This window comes from Narcine bancroftii, chromosome 3, assembly GCF_036971445.1.
Source record: "Narcine bancroftii isolate sNarBan1 chromosome 3, sNarBan1.hap1, whole genome shotgun sequence".
In the NCBI taxonomy this organism is placed as follows: Eukaryota; Metazoa; Chordata; class Chondrichthyes; order Torpediniformes; family Narcinidae; genus Narcine; species Narcine bancroftii.
The window spans coordinates 304,360,482-304,378,313 of NC_091471.1; the positions used below are offsets into that span (position 1 = coordinate 304,360,482).

Genomic DNA, 17,832 nt, shown 5'->3' on the forward strand with positions numbered 1-17,832 from the left:
ATTTCAAGAAAGTTGATGTGTTGGTGTGTTTTCTTAACCATTGTATCAATTAGAAAGATTTACCACTAACATGGATAGGAAGGGTAAATTGCACTAAAATGAATGTCTTCCCAAGGATACAATACTTATTTCAATCATTACCAATTCCCTTAACAGAGAAATTCTTTAATGAACTAAAGAGAATAATAAGGAAATTTTCATGGAAAGGGGGGAAACTGAGGACAGTGTTAGATAAATTAACAGAGAGGTACAACCAAAGTGGTTTGCAGTTACTAAATTTTAAAAATTATTATAGAGCAGCACAATTAAGCTATTTATCAGATTTTTTATCAGTCCAATCTGGTTTTTCCCTTGTCTAAGCTTGAGCTAGACAAAATAGAGAAGGTACCGGAACATATACTTTATAAGTGGGATGAAAAGCTGGTACAATATAAAAGCTCACCAGTATTGCATGATACAGTATAATTGGTTACACAGGTTATATATCACGCCCCAAAAGTTAAATAAATGGGATCCAACATTATCAGATAGATGTTTTTGCTGTAAGAAAGAAATGGGAACAACAGTACATGCAATTTGGGCATGTGAGAAAGTGAAAAAGTTTTGTGAAGATCTAAATCAGGTATTAAATAAAATATAAAAAACAACATACCAAAAAATCCAGATATCTTTCTTCTAAGTAAGATAAGTAAGGAATTAGACCTCAAACTGGATGAAGCGCAAAAAAGATTTATTATGATGGTCTTAGCGGTAGCAAAAAAAATGTATAATGTCAACTTTGAAATCAGAAGAGAGCCTGAGAGTACAGCAAAGGTACATGGAAATGAATAAATGTATTCCATTGGAAAAAATAACATAATTTTTTTTAAAAGTCACAGTATTTGAACAAATTTAGGAACCGTACATAGAACATAACAGAGAGGACTTGCCTCGGACCTCCACCTCCTCAAATGATAAGAAGACAAAACGACTTGATCCAGTGTGTAAAAGTAGATGACACATTTTTCTTGTTTATTTTCATTGTGTGATGACATTATTTAATGGTTTTATTGTATTGTATATGTTGAATGTTTATTGGGTATGGAGGGGCGTGGGGAGGGAAATGTTTGTATGTATTTTGGTTGATATGGTTCACAGTGTGAAAAATAAAAATTATTTAAAAATTAGTTAAGTCCTCTCCTGATCTCCATGATCAACTTAATCTTACTGACATTAAGAGGTTGCAATCTTTGCACCATGTGACTAGACTTTTATTCTAGCATCTGTATTCCATCTCCTCATTACTTGATACCTGGCCCACGACTGTGGCGTCATCAGTGAAAAATGGACCAGGAATGGTACTTGGTTGTACAGCTATGGATTTAGAGGGAAAGTAGACAGTTGCGATTGAAATAAAAACCACAAAATTCTGGAGAAGCTCAGCAGGTCAATAGTGTACTACTTGGTCCATCAGACCCAGAGTGAGTGATAGATGCAAACCGAAGTGGAGTTAGAGTAAATGCTCCACAATGTATTGGGGCTTGATTGCATTGTCATCAAACTGATTCGCACCCGGTGTGGCAAATCCTACAGATGACAGACCAAACACACGACCCCATGACATATTATCCAAAACGGTTATGATTTTTGGTAAACAGTTAATGGCTATTTATTAGCAGAATTTCTTAAGAGGTCATGGTTAGCATTGTAATAAGGTAGTGTCTTAAAAAATCAGCCTCCATCTTCAAAGATTCCCCCCCCCCCAGCACCCTTTCACTCTGGTACCATCTGGAGAAAGGTACAGGAGCCTAAAGATGAGCACTCAACGGCACAAGGACAGCTTCTTCCTCGCTGATTAATGAACCAAAGACTCCGCCTTAGTTTTTGTGCGCTACTATTTTTAATTTTCTTGTTGTAAGATGGTTCATAATATGAAATGATTGCACTACGACGCTGCTGCAACCCACTGGACTTTGAGACTTCTTCACGACCATAAATTCTGATTCTGAGCACAAGGTTCTACTCTGGTGCTGTCTGTAAGGAGTTTGTTCGTTCTACCTGTGTCTGAGTAGATTTTCTTCAGGTGCTCTGGTTTCCTCCCATATTCCAAAGACTGTAAATCCCAGAAGGTGCCACGGTAGCTGGATGAGCATCTAAAGGTCACCTGCCTTTTTCAACAATGACATTGACAACAACACGAGGAGGGTCACATTAGGATGTGCATAAGGATGGAGCACTGTGTACAGTTTTGGCTACCAGCGTGGAACTGGGGCGTGCAGAGGAGCTATACAATGTTGATGTCAACAAGGTGGGAGCACTGCCTTTCAATGGGATCAGGAAGGAATGGACCTTCAGCACATTTAAAAGCATGCTGATGAACACATGAAGAGTGGAAACTTGCAGGGCAACAAGCCACGAGCTGGGAGGTGGTATTAACCATAAATCCATTATGGGCCAATATGGATGCAGTGGATGGATCTGAATCATAACATTTCTGCAAGTCCAAAGCTATATGAGAGAAAGGAATAGAAAGTTAAAATTTATAGATTATTTAGGTTTCAAATGTTCCTCTTCCCACCTTATCTTATCTAAACCTGCAAATTAGTAACTATCAGATGTGTTGTATCACTGAGATGTATTGGAAGAAGCATTTAAATTCTGAAAGTTAATTAATTCTCTTGGGGAGACAATGCAGAGCTAATAAATTGTTCAGTCCAGTCAGCGTAATGCAGGAAGAAATGAAATACAGGAACAAACAGGAACGTGATAAAATTTTGCAGTTTGTTAGCCTGCTAATTATTAAATTTCAGCTGTGAAAAAAAAATCTCCTCTCCAAGTAAAATGGCTGTGACCGGAGCCTTAATCTGCTTTGTCAGATGTGCTGTTGGTCAGATGAGACCAACCCAAGACCATCTGAGCTGGTGGAGTATGGAACATATTCCTACAGTCCTGCCCAATGTATTCTTCAAAGCATCAACAGATAGCTTGCTCATTGATACATTATTATTTGTAAGACACACAAATTATTGCAGATGCTGGAAATCTGATATGAAACAATTGTAGTTTTAAAAACTTCCATCAGAACTCAGATGCTTTCATCTCGTACAAAGCAGATACTGCTTTTGCTTCTTCATTTAAACAGACAGTCCACTTCCAAAGTACTTCATAGTACAAGCAAGTCCCTGGGTAACAAACAGCCGATTTATGGACAACTTCAACTTATGAACAAATTGCGCTCCCAATTTCCCCAGATGCATTATGTTACCTCATGAATGCCCCTTCTGGTATGCAAGTCATCAATAGAAAGAGAGTAAGTATTAACTTTAATCATGATTTTTTTTTTCTCTATCTAAACTGTTTTAAGAATGATTTTTTTTTAAACAGTACTAAGACAAATAATTGACTAACTGATGCTAAGAACCATATGTATCTGCTCTGACATCTACAAATTCAACTTAAGGCAGGTGTAGGAATGGATCTCATTGGTAACCCGGGGACTCCCTGTATTAAAGAGGCTTACAATGTGTTGAAAACTATAATGCAAATGCTTCTTTTCAAGGCATACAAAGATCTTGTTTCATTTGGCAATGGATACATCTTTGATCTTTTTTGTTTTTTTTCACTTGGGCTTGCTCAGGCTACGGTCCATTTTTCTGGAAGGTCTAAACTAATGACTAATTTCCAGTGTGAGCCATAATAGCAGCTCCCAATGCATGTGTGGACTATGTCCACAAAGCTTTTTTTTAAATGTGTTCCTAAAAATGTGTTCCTTTCAGAGTTGCTTTCTTGGATGTCAAAAGGGCAGAAACAACTGCTGTTTGAACAGCATGCCATCAATCAATTGAATACCACTGATCTATCCACAACCAATGAATTGAAACCAGCAATGGAAAATAAGAAATCTGCATACATTGGGTGCTAGTGCAGTACACAAAAGTGCTGGGGATGCACGCAGCATCCAAAGAAAGCGAAAGACAATTGACATTTTTGATGGGGAAAGAGGGCAAAGATAGCTCTCCGATAGGATAAGGAAGGGATAGGGATGAGGATTTGGAGGAAGGCAAGACAGAAGGTTGAGAGAGACCAGGGAGGAGAATAACAGAAATCAGAGAAGTCAATATTGATGCCATCTGCTTGGAGTCTGCAGAGATGGAATACAAGGTGTTGCTCCTCCAATGTACAAGTGGCAGTACATGAAGACATGGACAGACATATCAGCGTGGTATTGGAGTGAGGAATTGAAGTGGTTCTTGCTTGTTGCAGCAGACAGCACAAGTTGAGCTCCTTCGGTCTGTTCACTGCCACAGCAAGGACCTCCCAGTGGCCACCCAGAGTTTCTCCAGCACTTTAATGTTCCGAAGCCAGTCCTTGATGTGTTATCTTGAGATGGTGCAGAAGTATCCTCCACTGTCCTGCACTTAGGTTCAGACACTGGAAAGACTTAAAAAATGAGTGCATGACTCTTTTCTACCACAGTGATGCTCTGCTTTACATATTCATCCTCATTATACAAGTGTTCAATGTTTTGAAGATGCTAATATGTTCAGAAGAAACTTAGATTAGGAGTGAACATTACCGAGCAGATTAAAATGCCCTTGACCACGGAATAAATGGATATATAACAGGTTGCTTAACAAGCCATCCTTCAAGAAGCAAAGACCACAACTTGCCTTTCTCCCTCTGTCATTTTCAAGTTTGCTTCCAGCATGATTGACTGGTTGAATAAATTCAAAACTTGAACAATTACAATATAAAAACATCTCCATGCCTCAGCAGCTGATTGTGAAAGGAAATAAAAATTGCCATTTTTCTCTCAGAACATTTAAACAACTCCGCATCCCCAAATTCTCACACCACTGCTAGATCTCCATTCCAAGTTGCTACGTAACATTCCAAAAGCATATTTTGATATTCAAAATAAAAATCTTGCTTATCTTTAAAAATTCTTATGTTCACAGCAAACATCAATATTTTGATGTTCATATTGTAAATATCAAACAATGTGATATTGAGCAGATTTACATTTGCAAAAGCTAGAAATAATACAGTACTAGAGGCATTTTTTTTAACCTTTCATTCAGAAAAGAAAATCTAGTCAAAATTCAAGGAAGTAACTCATTAAAAAGTATCTACAATTGCAAAAAATACAAATAACAAGAAATTGAAGGAAAATAACAAGTAATTTTACCTCCTAATGCATTACGTTACATCCCTCTAAAATCAGGTTTTGTAATGTGTTAAAGAAGATAGGCCAGGGTAAATCCACATCACGGGGCTCTGACCCTTAACTCTGTAGATACTCTGGCCCCTAAACTGACAGATTTAGAATGCTGGGTTTGTCAGATGTCTATGACTTCTGCATTTAACAATCCTGGCATCAGAACCACTGGCATAAATCAACAAAACCCAGCTGACCTGCTCACTAGTTCTGAACTGTTCCCTCCAAGCCTGCTGTCTGTCTTAGAAGAGATTGTTATACAAAATTAAACCTTAAACAGCTTTCTATTTGCAGTCAAACAAGCAGCCTTATCCAGAATTAAAAACTCTCCCTCCTTCTAAACACCTTGGAAGAAATTTACACCTCAAAGCCATAAGCTGTTCATCTGAGGCAAATAAATGTAGGCACAAAAGACATATCAACAAACAGTCAGTGCTCTGAGAATGCTTTTAATTACCTCAGTAGGATTAAATTCAGGGAACTCTGTAATGAGTTGTCAGCACACATCTTCTCAATCCACCAATTAAATCCACATCATTCAAATCCAGAAGTGTTGAAAGACTGTAATATTTGAAATGCATATGTCAATGTGTTTGAACATAAGTCAGCCTCTATTTTAACAAGGAAATACAATGCATTAAAAATAAGTGATCTTACATCTCCATTTGAACAGTACAGAGGGGGATCTTACTTGAGAATGGTAATCTCATTGACATCGTAAAACATAATTCTGGTCAATAAAACATGATAATTGGCAAACATCAAACTGATGCGAGTATTGCTACTTAAAGCAAAGTGGTTATGTTTTAATCACCCAATCGTCTCTGCACTGAGTTCAACATGGCCTGCGTTTGCTTTAATCAACCAACACAGCTGAAACAGACTGAACGTCAATTTTGTTTTTCCACATTGCTGCTTGTTACAAGTTGCCATGATGAACTTGCAATAATAGTTTTGCACAATTCGGACATACAGTTTACATCAATTCTTCTGACAATAGAAGCTACTTGACCAATAAGATGGAAGGGATAAAAAAATTGCACTCTTAAGAATTAGATGTCTATCCTCAAAGTGACGAGAGCCAAGGTCAGATACATTCTTCTCAGTAAATTGTACTGCCTTGCTCACGAGAGCTGTTAAAGTATAAATATAAAAGTGCATACCCAGCACTACAAATAAATAACCCAAAGTAACTCAACTGGCACTTTGTATGTACACATGTACTTTGTAAGACTGCCAAGAAAAAGACATATTGAAAATAATTTAACTCACCAAACCATCATCTGAGAGGGGCAGGTGCCAAGATTTGCTATTTGTAGTGTCTCCAGCTTTTGAGTGAATGAAGCTGCCACTGGGGTGAATTCTGACCAAGTCTTGGAGATGACAATTGAGAGAACATTCAGGCATTACTCACTTAAGATGACGTTGACTCCAGATGGAAATGCAGATGGAGCAAATGACAAAAGACTCAGAAATAATCGATAACGAGCAGCCTGATTTGAGTCAGGATAACCTAGTAGTTCACGTTTCCTACATCTTCAAAACAATAAGCTGTTCTTGTCATTGCTGATGTGAGCATAGAAATACTGAGAGAAGATATAGTTCTAAGGCTTTGATTCAGATTTTAACCTAATCCAACCAGCAGGTGAGTTAAAATCATAAAATATAACTTCCTGGCTGTTTCCCATTGGAAACTCGGCTGCCAGTTGGAGGACGGAGTGGGAGAAACATAAAGGAAAGGGACAGGTGCTTCATGAATAAATTCAAATTAGGATATTATCTGATGTGAGTTGTGAGCTAAACCTCATCACAAAGTCTATGAGCAAAAGATGATGAGCATGGTGACACAAAGTGACTGGCACATCATGGAATTCTAAAACCCAAAGCTTTATTTTGATGCTTACCTCTTTATAAAAGGATTGCCATTATAAGCAGAGATTTCCCAAGGCAGCACTAACTTTTCTTCCTTTTTTGTCTCTCATTCCTTATCACAAGAGAACTTAAGGAATAGAAGTCCATTCGGACCCTTACATCTTCTTCCCCATTATGGCTTTTTGTCGCTCACTAAATGTCCTCTGAATTAGTCCTGAGCCGGTCACCAATGGGTTAAAAGTAGTCAAGACTCTCAGAGCAGCACAACATAGGAACATAGGAAGTAGGAACAGGAATAGGCCAAAAATGGCCCATCGAGCCTGCTCCGCCATTCATTTCGATCATGGCTGATCTAATTTATCACCCAACTCCACCTACCTGCCTTCTCCCCATATACCCTATCATGTAAAAATTTATTTAACCGAATTTTAAATATGTTTAATGAGGCAGCCTCAACCACTTCCCTGCTTAGAGAATTCCAAACATTCACTACTCTCTGGGAAAAACTATTTTTCCTCATCTCTGTCCTAAATCTACTCCCCCGAATCTTGAGACTGTGTCCTCTCATTTTAGTTTCCCCGGCCAGCTCAAAACACCTTCCTACATCTATCCTATCCATACCCTTCATAATCCTATATGTTTCTATAAGATCTCCTCTCATTCTTCTGAACTCGAGCGAATACAATCCTAGACGATTTAATCTTTCATCATAAGTCAACCCTTTCATCCCAGGGATCAATCTAGTAAACCTCCTCTGGACCGTCTCCAAAGCCAGTATATCCTTCCTCAAATATGGAGACCAGAACTGGACACAGTACTCCAGGTGCGGTCATAGAAACATAGAAACATAGAAGATAGGAGCAGGAGTAGGTCATTCGACCCTTCGAGCCTGCTCCGTCATTCAACGAGATCATGGCTGATCTTAAAGTTCAATACCCATCCCCACCTTCTCTCTGTAACCTTTAATACCCTTATACTGAAGAAATAGATCTAATTCCCTCTTAAATATATTTAATGAACCTGCCTCTACTGCCCTCTGTGGCAATGAATTCCACAGATTCACCACCCTCTGGGTAAAGAAATTCCTCCTCATCTCAGTCCTAAATGGTTTGCCTTTTATCCTCAAACCATGGCCCCGGGTTCTGGATTTTCCCATCCTTGGAAACATCCCATCTGCATCCATTCTGTCCAGTCCTGCCAGAATTTTATACATCTCTATGAGATCCCCTCTCAATCTTCTAAACTCCAGCGAGTACAATCCCAATTTGCGCAATCTTTCCTCATAAGACATTCCTGCCATTCCAGGGATCAGCCTGGTGAATCGCCTCTGCACTCCCTCCATTGCAAGAACATCCTTCCTTAGATAAGGTGACCAAAACTGCACACAATACTCCAGGTGGGGTCTCACCAAGGCCCTGTACAGCTGCAGTAAGGTATCCTTGTTCCTATACTCAAACCCTCTTGATATGAAGGCCAACATACCATCAGAGACTGATGTACAAGTACCCCTAGGTCTCTCTGCACTTCCCCATCTCTTAATCTATTGCCATTCAAATAGTAATCTGCCCTCCGGTTTGTATTACCAAAGTGGATAACCTCACATTTATCCACATTGTAGTGCATTTTCCATGTATCTGCCCAGTCCCTCAATTTATCCAAATCACACTGGAGCTTCCTGACCCCCTCTTCCGTGCACACAACCCCTCCTAGCTTAGTGTCATCTGCAAATTTGGAGATATTACATCCAATCCCCTCATCCAGATCATTAATGTAAATTGTGAACAGCTGGGGTCCCAGTACAGATCCCTGTGGTACCCCACTGGTCACCGCCTGCCACTCAGAAAACGAGCCATTTATCCCAACTCTCTGTCTTCTACCTGCCAGCCAGTTCTCAATCCACATCAATACTTTGCCCCTAATCCCATGAGCCTTGATTTTGGAAGCCAGTTGTTTATGTGGGACCTTATCGAAGGCCTTTTGGAATTCCAGGTAAACCACATCCACTGCCTCTCCCCCATCTATTTTACCTGTCACCATCTCAAAGAATTCCAATAGATTTGTCAAGCACGATTTACCTTTTGTAAATCCATGTTGACTCTGTCCGATCCCTTCTCTGCTAGTCATATGCTCTGCTATTACATCCTTAATAATGGATTCCATCATTTTGCCCACTACTGATGTAAGACTCACAGGCCGATAATTCCCCGCTTTTTCTCTACCCCCCTTTTTAAATAGTGGGGTAACATTAGCTACCCTCCAATCCATGGGTACTGATCCTGAGTCTATCGAGTTCTGGAAAATAATTCTTAAAGCATCTGCTAAATGAATGGCAACTTCCTTGAGTACCCTAGGATGTAGATTATCAGGCCCTTGGGATTTATCTGCCTTCAATCCCATCAATTTCCCCAAGATCATGTCCTTAGAGATACTGATTTCTTTCAGTTCCTCCCTTGCATTAGTCTCTATGTTTCCCAGCATCCTTGGGAGGTTATTTGTATCCTCTCTTGTAAAAACAGAACTAAAGTAAGAATTTAGCCTCGCACAAGATTGCTGATTAGCCCCTTATCATTGCATAATACCCAATCTAAAATGGCCTGCTCCTGAGTTGGTTCGACATATTGGTCTAGATAACAGTCCCGTAAACATTCAAAGAATTCCTCCTCCTCTGTATTTTTACCAATTTGGCTAAATTCTCACCAGTACCTTATACAGTTGAAACTTTACCTCCCTATTCCTGAATTCAATTCCTCCAGCGATGAAGGCCAACATTCCATTTGCCTTCTTCATAAACCTGCTGCACCTGCAACCTAACTTTTTGCGATTCATGCACAAGCACTCCCAAGTCCCTCTGCACAACAGCATGCTGTAGTTTTTCACCCTTTAAATAATATTCAGCTCTTTTATTTTTCTTGCTAAAGTGGATAACCTCACACTTACTAACATTGTACTCCATCTGCCAGACCTTTGCCCACTCATCCAGCTTAACTATATCCCTCTGCAGACTCTCCACATCCTCATTACAATTTGCTCTTCCACTCAATTTGGTGTCATCCGCAAACTTGGCTACACCACATTTTGTCCCCTTCTCCAAGTCATCAATTGACCCCTGCGGCACCCCACTTACCACTCTCTGCCAACCTGAAAAACTCCCATTTATCCTGACTCTCTGCCTCCTGTCAGACAACCAATTTTCAATCCAGGCCAATATACTTCCCCGGACTCCACTTTCCTGTAACTTACTGATAAGTCTCTTGTGCGGCACCTTATCAAACGCTTTCTGGAAATCCAAATATACCACATCAACCTGTTCTCCTCTATCCACCGCACCCATTATATCCTCAAAGAATCCTAACAAGTTTGTCAAACAAGATCTTCCCTTTCTAAAACCATGCTGCATCTGCCTGATTGAACCCTTACATTCCAAAAGTTTCACTATTTCATCTTTAATGACGGCTTCAAGCATTTTTCCAACTACAGACGTCAAGCTAATTGGCCGATAATTTCAAGTCTTCTGCCTACATTCCTTCTTAAAAAGTGGCGTGACATTTGCTGTCTTCCAGTCTGCCGGGACCTGCCCAGAATCCAAGGAATTTAGGTATATGACCACCAATGCATCAACTACAACTTCTGCTATTTCCTTCAGAACCCTTGGATGCACATCATCCGGACCAGGTGATTTGTCTGGCTTTAGTCCCATTAGTTTCTCCATCACTACTTCCTTTGTAACAACTATTTTATTAAGGCCCTCCTCAACATTCGCATCCTTAACTCCGCACTTGGGCATGCTGGACATGTCTTCCACCGTGAAGACTGACACAAAATATTTGTTTAATGCCTCGGCCATTTCCTCATTTTTTGCTACCAGTTTTCCTTTCTCATCCTCCAAGGGTGCGATGTTAACTCTGGCCACCCTCTTCCGTTTTATATATTTATAAAATTTTTTGCTTTCTGTTTTCATATTTTGTGCCAATTTACTTTCATAATCCTTTTTCCCATTTCTTGTTACCTGCTTTGTAACCCCTTGTTGTCTCTTAAAGATATCCCAATCTTCCAGTTTCCCACTGCTCTTTGCAGCTTTGTACGCCTGCGCTTTCAATTTTATACTCTCCTTCATTTCCTTTGTTAACCATGGTTGATTTTTCCCTCCCTTGCTGCCTTTTTTCCTGACCCGAATATATTTTTGTTGAGCATTACAAAATATTTCTTTGAAAATCTTCCACTGTTCCTCAACTGTTTCATCAATTAGCCTGTCCTCCCAGTCCACTCTGCCCAATTCCTCCTCATCCTATGGTAGTCACCCCTGTCTAAGCATAATATATTAGTTTTAGATCTAACTATTTCCCCTTCCATCTGAATGAGAAATTCAATCATACTATGATCGCTATTTCCCAGATGGTCATCATTTACTCTACCTACCTCATTGCACAACACTAGATCCAGGAGAGCATTTTCTCTTGTGGGTTCCTTAACATGCTGCTCAAGAAAGCTATCGTGGATGCATTCTATGAAGTCCTCTTCTAGACTCCCACGACCAACTTGATTTTCCCAATCTATGTGGAAGTTAAAGTCCCCCATGACTACTGCCGTATCATTATTACATGCCTCACTTATCTCTATTTATTTCATGTGCCACTAAACTATTGTTATTTGGTGGGCGATAGATAACACCCACCAATATTTTTTTCCCTTTGGTATTCTTTATCTCTACCCAAATGGACTCAACATTATGCTCTTTAGATCTTATATCATCCCTCACTACTGCCTGGAGCTCATCTTTGATGAAGAGTACAACTCCACCTCCCTTACCATCCTGTCTATCTCTTTGCACTACCTGATACCCTTGAAAGTTTAATTCCCATTTCAGGTCACCTTGTAGCCATGTTTCCGTGATGGCTACCAAATCATAGGCATGGGTACCGATTTGTGCCTCAAGTTCACTAACATTTCTAATACTGCGGGCATTCAGATAAAGTGCCCTTATGCTCTTTGTCCTTTTAATATCTAGTGACTTCTGTAACCTTTTCTTTTGATTTTTCTCCCCACTATTTTTCTTTGTAATTTTCTTAACACTATCATTGACCTGAAAACTCACTGCACCATCTGATTTTTTACTTTCTCCTCCCAACATTATTTTTCCTATTTTGCTTTTCCTGGCCATTACTTTATCTGTACCCTTTTCCCTATCACTCTGGTTCCCAAACCCCTGCCAAATTAGTTTAAACCTTGCCCCACTGCTGTACCAAACATACTTGCCAAAATGTTGACACCATTTGGATTTAGGTGCAACCCGTCCCTCTTGTAAAGATCATGCCTTCCCCAAAAGAGATCCCAAAGATCCAAGAAGCCAAATCCTTGCCTTATACACCAGCACCTCAGCCACACGTTCATTTTCCTTATCCTTACATTCTTTTCATCACTTGCATTTGGAACAGGTAGTAATCCCGAGATCACCACCCTAGCGTTCCTGTCTTTCAGCTTTCGTCCCAGCTCACTGTAATCCCTTTTCATTACCTCCTCCCTTTTCTTGTCAATGTCGTTTGTACCCACATGTACCAAGACATCAGGCTGCTCTCCCTCTCCTCTCAGAATATTTTGGACCCTATTTGTGATATCTCGTACCCTTGCACCAGGGAGGCAGCACATCATGCGGGTATACTTATCTGGCTCACAGAACCTCCTGGAGTCCCCAATAACTACTGCATTTCTCCTTTTCCTTTTCTTTTCCACCACTCTGCCAGGCTCATTGCCATTGACCTGGTGTCCGTGGTCATCTTCTGTCCGGTCATCTCCCTCAACAGAATCCAACACAACATAACTGTTGCTGAGTGGGATAGTCACTGGTGTGCTCTCCGTTTTTCTTGCTTTTTTCTTTCCCCCCCTGATGGTTTCCCACTGACCTGACACGGGTTCTGGAGTATTTATCGGCCTGAAAGTTGAGTCAATTAACTCCTCACTCTCCCTTACAAGCCGCAGGTCATCAATCTGCAACTCCATATCCCTAATTCGCTCCCTTAGTAACTGCATCTCGGTACACCTGGTGCAGATGTGGCCATTTGGGAGGGTGGAGGTCACCCATTGTTCCCACATCTGACACCCAGTACAGAGCCCTAACCCTATTGGCACGACTCTGAATACGAAGGCAAATAACTCAGCTTACCTTTTCTCCTTGCCTGCTTTCGCCAAAGCCTGATAAGCCAAAGCCAGGAAGTCTCACTCCTTCAATGCTCCACTCACTCAGTGAGCCACTCCTCTCTGGCTGCTCCCTCCCCCTTTCACTCCTTTTATTGGCCCCTTGACCAATTAACCCTGTCACTTTCAGCAAGCTTCTCTTCCTCTGACTCACAGCCCAACTTTCTCCAAGCTCCTCCTCCGACTCACAGCCAAACCAAGTAGGCCCAAGCCCCGGTAAGCCCCCGACTTTAATAGCTTACCTTCTCCTCACTTTCAGCAAGCTCCTCCTCCTCTGACTCACAGCCCGACTCTCTCCAAGCACCTCCTCTGACTCCCAGCCGAACCAAGTAGGCGCAAGCCCCAGTAAGCCCCCAACTTTAATAACACCTTCTCCTCACTTTCAGCAAGCTCCTCCTCCTCCTGACTCACTTTCAGTAAGCTCCTCCTCCTCTGACTCACTTTCAGCAAGCTCCTCCTTCTCTGACTCACAGCCCGACTGTCTCCAAGCTCCTCCTCCGACTCCCAGCCGAACCAAGTAGGTCTTCACAACATTGAAGACGTTCAAATAGTTGATTAAAAGGGGACCAAGGGCAAGAAATGAACTAATAGAAATACAGACACAACAAGAATGTGATGTAAGATGCTACATGCAATTACCTAAGGTATGATGCTAAATATTGCAAGCTGTCATCGTCTAATTAATGTAAGTCTCTTGATTTATTGATTTATGAGATACAGTGAAAAGCTTTCTTCTACATGCCATTCAAAACATTTGCAAAGAATCACCACACTCTGGCTTCAGCTTGCAACAAGAGGAAAGGAGATATAAAGGGAAGAAAAAGAAATCTCTTCAAAGAGAGTAAGTGATCAATGTAAGTGTAAATGGTCTCCTCTACTTCAGAGAGACTGGACACAGACTGGGAGATCGCTTTATTAAGCACCTCGGTTTTGTCCACCTGTAGAGCTCTTCGAAAGAACCAAAGACTTGGTGATCCAAACCAAGGCTTTTATTAGCAAAAGACAGGTGGCCGACCAGTCCGGAATGATCCGACCTGGCTAGGGACACAACCCAGACAGTAGGCGTGGCTTAGCTCTCAGCCAATCGCTGTAAGCACAGTCTAGATACTATATACACTATATACATTGGTGATAGATCTGTACTATCACACCACCGCAATAGCTCGGATCTCCCAAGGGCCACCCGTTTCAATTCTCCATCCCATTCCCTTGCCGACATGTCTGTCCATGGTCTCGTACTGCCAGACTGAGACCATCCATAAATCCATCCACCTCATCTTTTGACTGGACATCCTCCAACTGAATGGCATTAATATTGACTTCTCTGGCTTTCCTTTAAACCCCCCCTTCTTCCCCTGTAGTCACTCCATTCACTGTCTTCATTTGCACAAACATGATCAATTCTGCCTGGTCACCTTATCACATCCAATTAACACCTTTTGTTGGTCTGGATTCCTCCCCCATTGTTTGAATTCTGACACTTTCTGATCTTTCCTGCTTCTGGCTTTTCTGATTTTCCCTTGAAGAAGGCCTCAGGCCCCAAAATGTCGGCAACATATCTTTCCTGAAAAGACCGGCTGAGTTCCCCAGTGTTTTTACTACAATCACAGCATCTGCAGCCTATCATGTTTGTCTAAGTGACCGATGATCTTGCTTCATTTAGTCTCTCTTACAGTCCAAATTACCCTCTATTCTTTTCATCCAGTATGTAGTTTGCGAACTATTGACCTCCCCTGCCCGTTTTATAGCGTTTATTTCCCCGGTCCAGATGATGGGTTTCATCCTGAAGCATCGACTGTCCATTTCTTTCCACCAATGCTGCCTGACCTGCTGAGATCCTCCAGTGGTTATTTTTTTCTCCAGGTTCTAGATTCTGTCGCCTCTCCAAATTCTCTTGATTCCAGTTATAATCCCTTGCTGTGATAGAACATAGAACAGTACAACACAGTACGGACCTTCAACCCGTGACGTTGTAAACATACTCCACATCAATTTAACCTTTCCCTCCCTCACAGCCCATAAGCCCCCATTGGTATGCTCGCAAATCCCTTGCTCTCTTCACAGATGGTCAATTGTGCCTTTATTTTTTTCCTTGCAACCTGTTCTTTAATTGTACTAATGCTTGAACTCCAGGTGAATTTAGACAGATCATGCTGGTGCCTTCTTAGAATGTGGAACAGCTGCAGGCTATTGGACTTCCTCAGAAATATTCTTCCTTTATAATTTTTGAAAGCCACTCCCACAAGTATTCATTCGACTTTTTCTTGCCTTGTCTTCAGCCCATTTACCCACCACAAGACCATGAATTGCTTAATGTAAGAATGTTTGATGTGCAGCTCGAAGCAAAACAAAGATGTTTCGCAGGAGGGATATTTAGTGTTTTTTCCAGTATTCTTTGCCAGTGTAATGAGTTCCCCTCCTTCCCCTGATGTTTACACTTTCAACTCACCCAGACATCCCGGAGGCATCTTGCAATCACCACCCGTGACTTGTTACTGTTGGTGACATCGCTACACAGCAGGGTGTTCAGAACTGAAGCTGTTTGTGTATAACTAAATTCTCTGGGATTTCTGTTCGGCTCAAGGCTTGTTTGAAACATTCAACTCTGTACTGCACCCTCTGATAAGAAATTTAGTAATGTTTTGGTCAATTTTGATTCAACACAAGTTATGTATGTCTGGCTGAAGATATCCTAATACAGTACAATAGAATCCCCATTATCCAGAAATCAATCAAATGGAAACTCAAACAACCGGTAAAAATAGAATCAAGAAAATAAATAAGACTGGACAGATGGACCCCATGGGTGAATGCTGAGACACGTGCCGATTTGCCCCATTGAACTAGCAATGCCCCTCAATGAGAACACATTCTTTTTGCTGTCACCACCTGTGTGGAGGTAAGTCAGGCTGTCAGCTCAGGGAAGGGCACCAAGGGCCTGACTGGGACACTTGGTGTGGAAGTGAGTCAGGTTGTTAGCACGAGGAAGGTGTATCAAGTGCCTGACCGGGACACTGGCGTGGATGTGAGTCAGATTGTGCCATGGGCCTGACTAGAACACTGGTGTGGCACTGAGTGGGTTGTCAGCGTGAGGAAGATGCTCATGCAAAAGTAAATGTTCTCCAAAGCAACGCACAACCCCTTGGTGAAAATGGGAGCAAATGTTCAGCCAAAGGAGTGCCCAGTCATGCTCCCTTCCCCAACCCCACCACAGCAGATGTTTAAATAAAGTTGTGTTTGAATAAAATGGCAGTGCCCATGAAGAGCCAGCCAATGCCACTTGCTCCCTGCCTAGTAAGTGCCTTAATCTTTGTTAGTATGAGGTAATGCTTTTTCTGTGAACCTAGGGGAGGGGGGATTAATTATGATGGTGGCGTGGTTAGTGCAGCACTGTTGCAGCGCCAGCAACCTGGGTACGAATTTAAATTTTGCATGTTATGGGAATTAGCTGATTAAAATGGATTTTTTTCATAATTAAAGACTGTAATACTGATTTTTTTTTTCAAATTACTTTACATTTTGCACCATCCTTTATCTTTTAAGCTGTTTATTCTTAATGCAGGGGTATGAGTTAGGCATTGGAAGAGTGTCTTAGTCAACCGGAAAATTCTCGTATCCGGCCTCAGCAATCCCCATGGGGGCCAGATAATGGGGATTCCACTGTTTACATTGCAGTAAGATCATGGCCAATCTTTCACCTGCAACAGAATTTATTGCACGGTCTCCATACCTCCTGATTCCTTTCACGCATCACTGTCTTGAAGTGAATTGTGGATTATCATGTGTACTGAGATACAGACCCAACTATGTTGAATGCAGTCGAGGCAAGTCAACCTCTACATGATATAGCAGGCAGTGCAGGATTCAAAATAGAGCGTAACAATAAAGCAAAAATGAAAGGCCAAGAGTTCAAGAGAAAATTTCAGTTAAACAGTGACCCCTTATTTTGATTCTTGTTTCCAGCCGAGGGGAAATACGATCCCTTCACACACACACACACACACACACACACACACACACACACACACACACACACACACACACACACACACACACACACACACACACACACACACACACACACACACACTGTGGCTGCTAAGAATTACATTAGGTTGCAAAGAAATCACTTCCCATTCTTTTAAATTCAAGAAAGTTTAGCTCAGTCTGTGTAAAATTGTTTCTTTGACAATTAATTGTAGGAGTTAAGCTGGCCAACTTTCATTCTGACACTAGGTCCTTCCTTAGTTGGGCAACCAGTACTGAGCACAACATTTCATAGCCATTGAATCAGAGTTTTATTGAAGTAGGACATCTCAGATGGTCTGAAATGGAAGACCTCATCTTGGGAGCAGATGCGACAAAGACGGAGGGATTGAGGGAAAAGAATAGAATTTTTACAGGGGACTGGGTGTGAAGTGTAGTCAAGGTAATTTTCAGAGTTGGAGGTGTATAGAAAATGCATGTAGAAAGTTTGTCTTCTGAGAAGGAGACAGAGAGATCAAGAAAGGGGAGAGTGTCGCAGGATAGGGACCAAATGAATTTCAGGTCAGGGTGAGAGTTATCAGCAAAGT

At 41.3% G+C, this 17,832-nt stretch overlaps 1 long non-coding RNA gene across 1 annotated transcript in view; it reads right to left on the reverse strand.

Annotated features, from left to right (window-relative positions):
- The window catches only part of LOC138759019 (uncharacterized), a 400,714-nt gene that overhangs the window by 239,172 nt on the left and 143,710 nt on the right, over positions 1–17,832 (reverse strand). The window contains exon 3 of the long non-coding RNA XR_011354590.1: positions 5,655–5,758. This is a non-coding gene — a long non-coding RNA (uncharacterized lncRNA). The remainder of the gene's footprint in view (positions 1–5,654; positions 5,759–17,832) is intronic.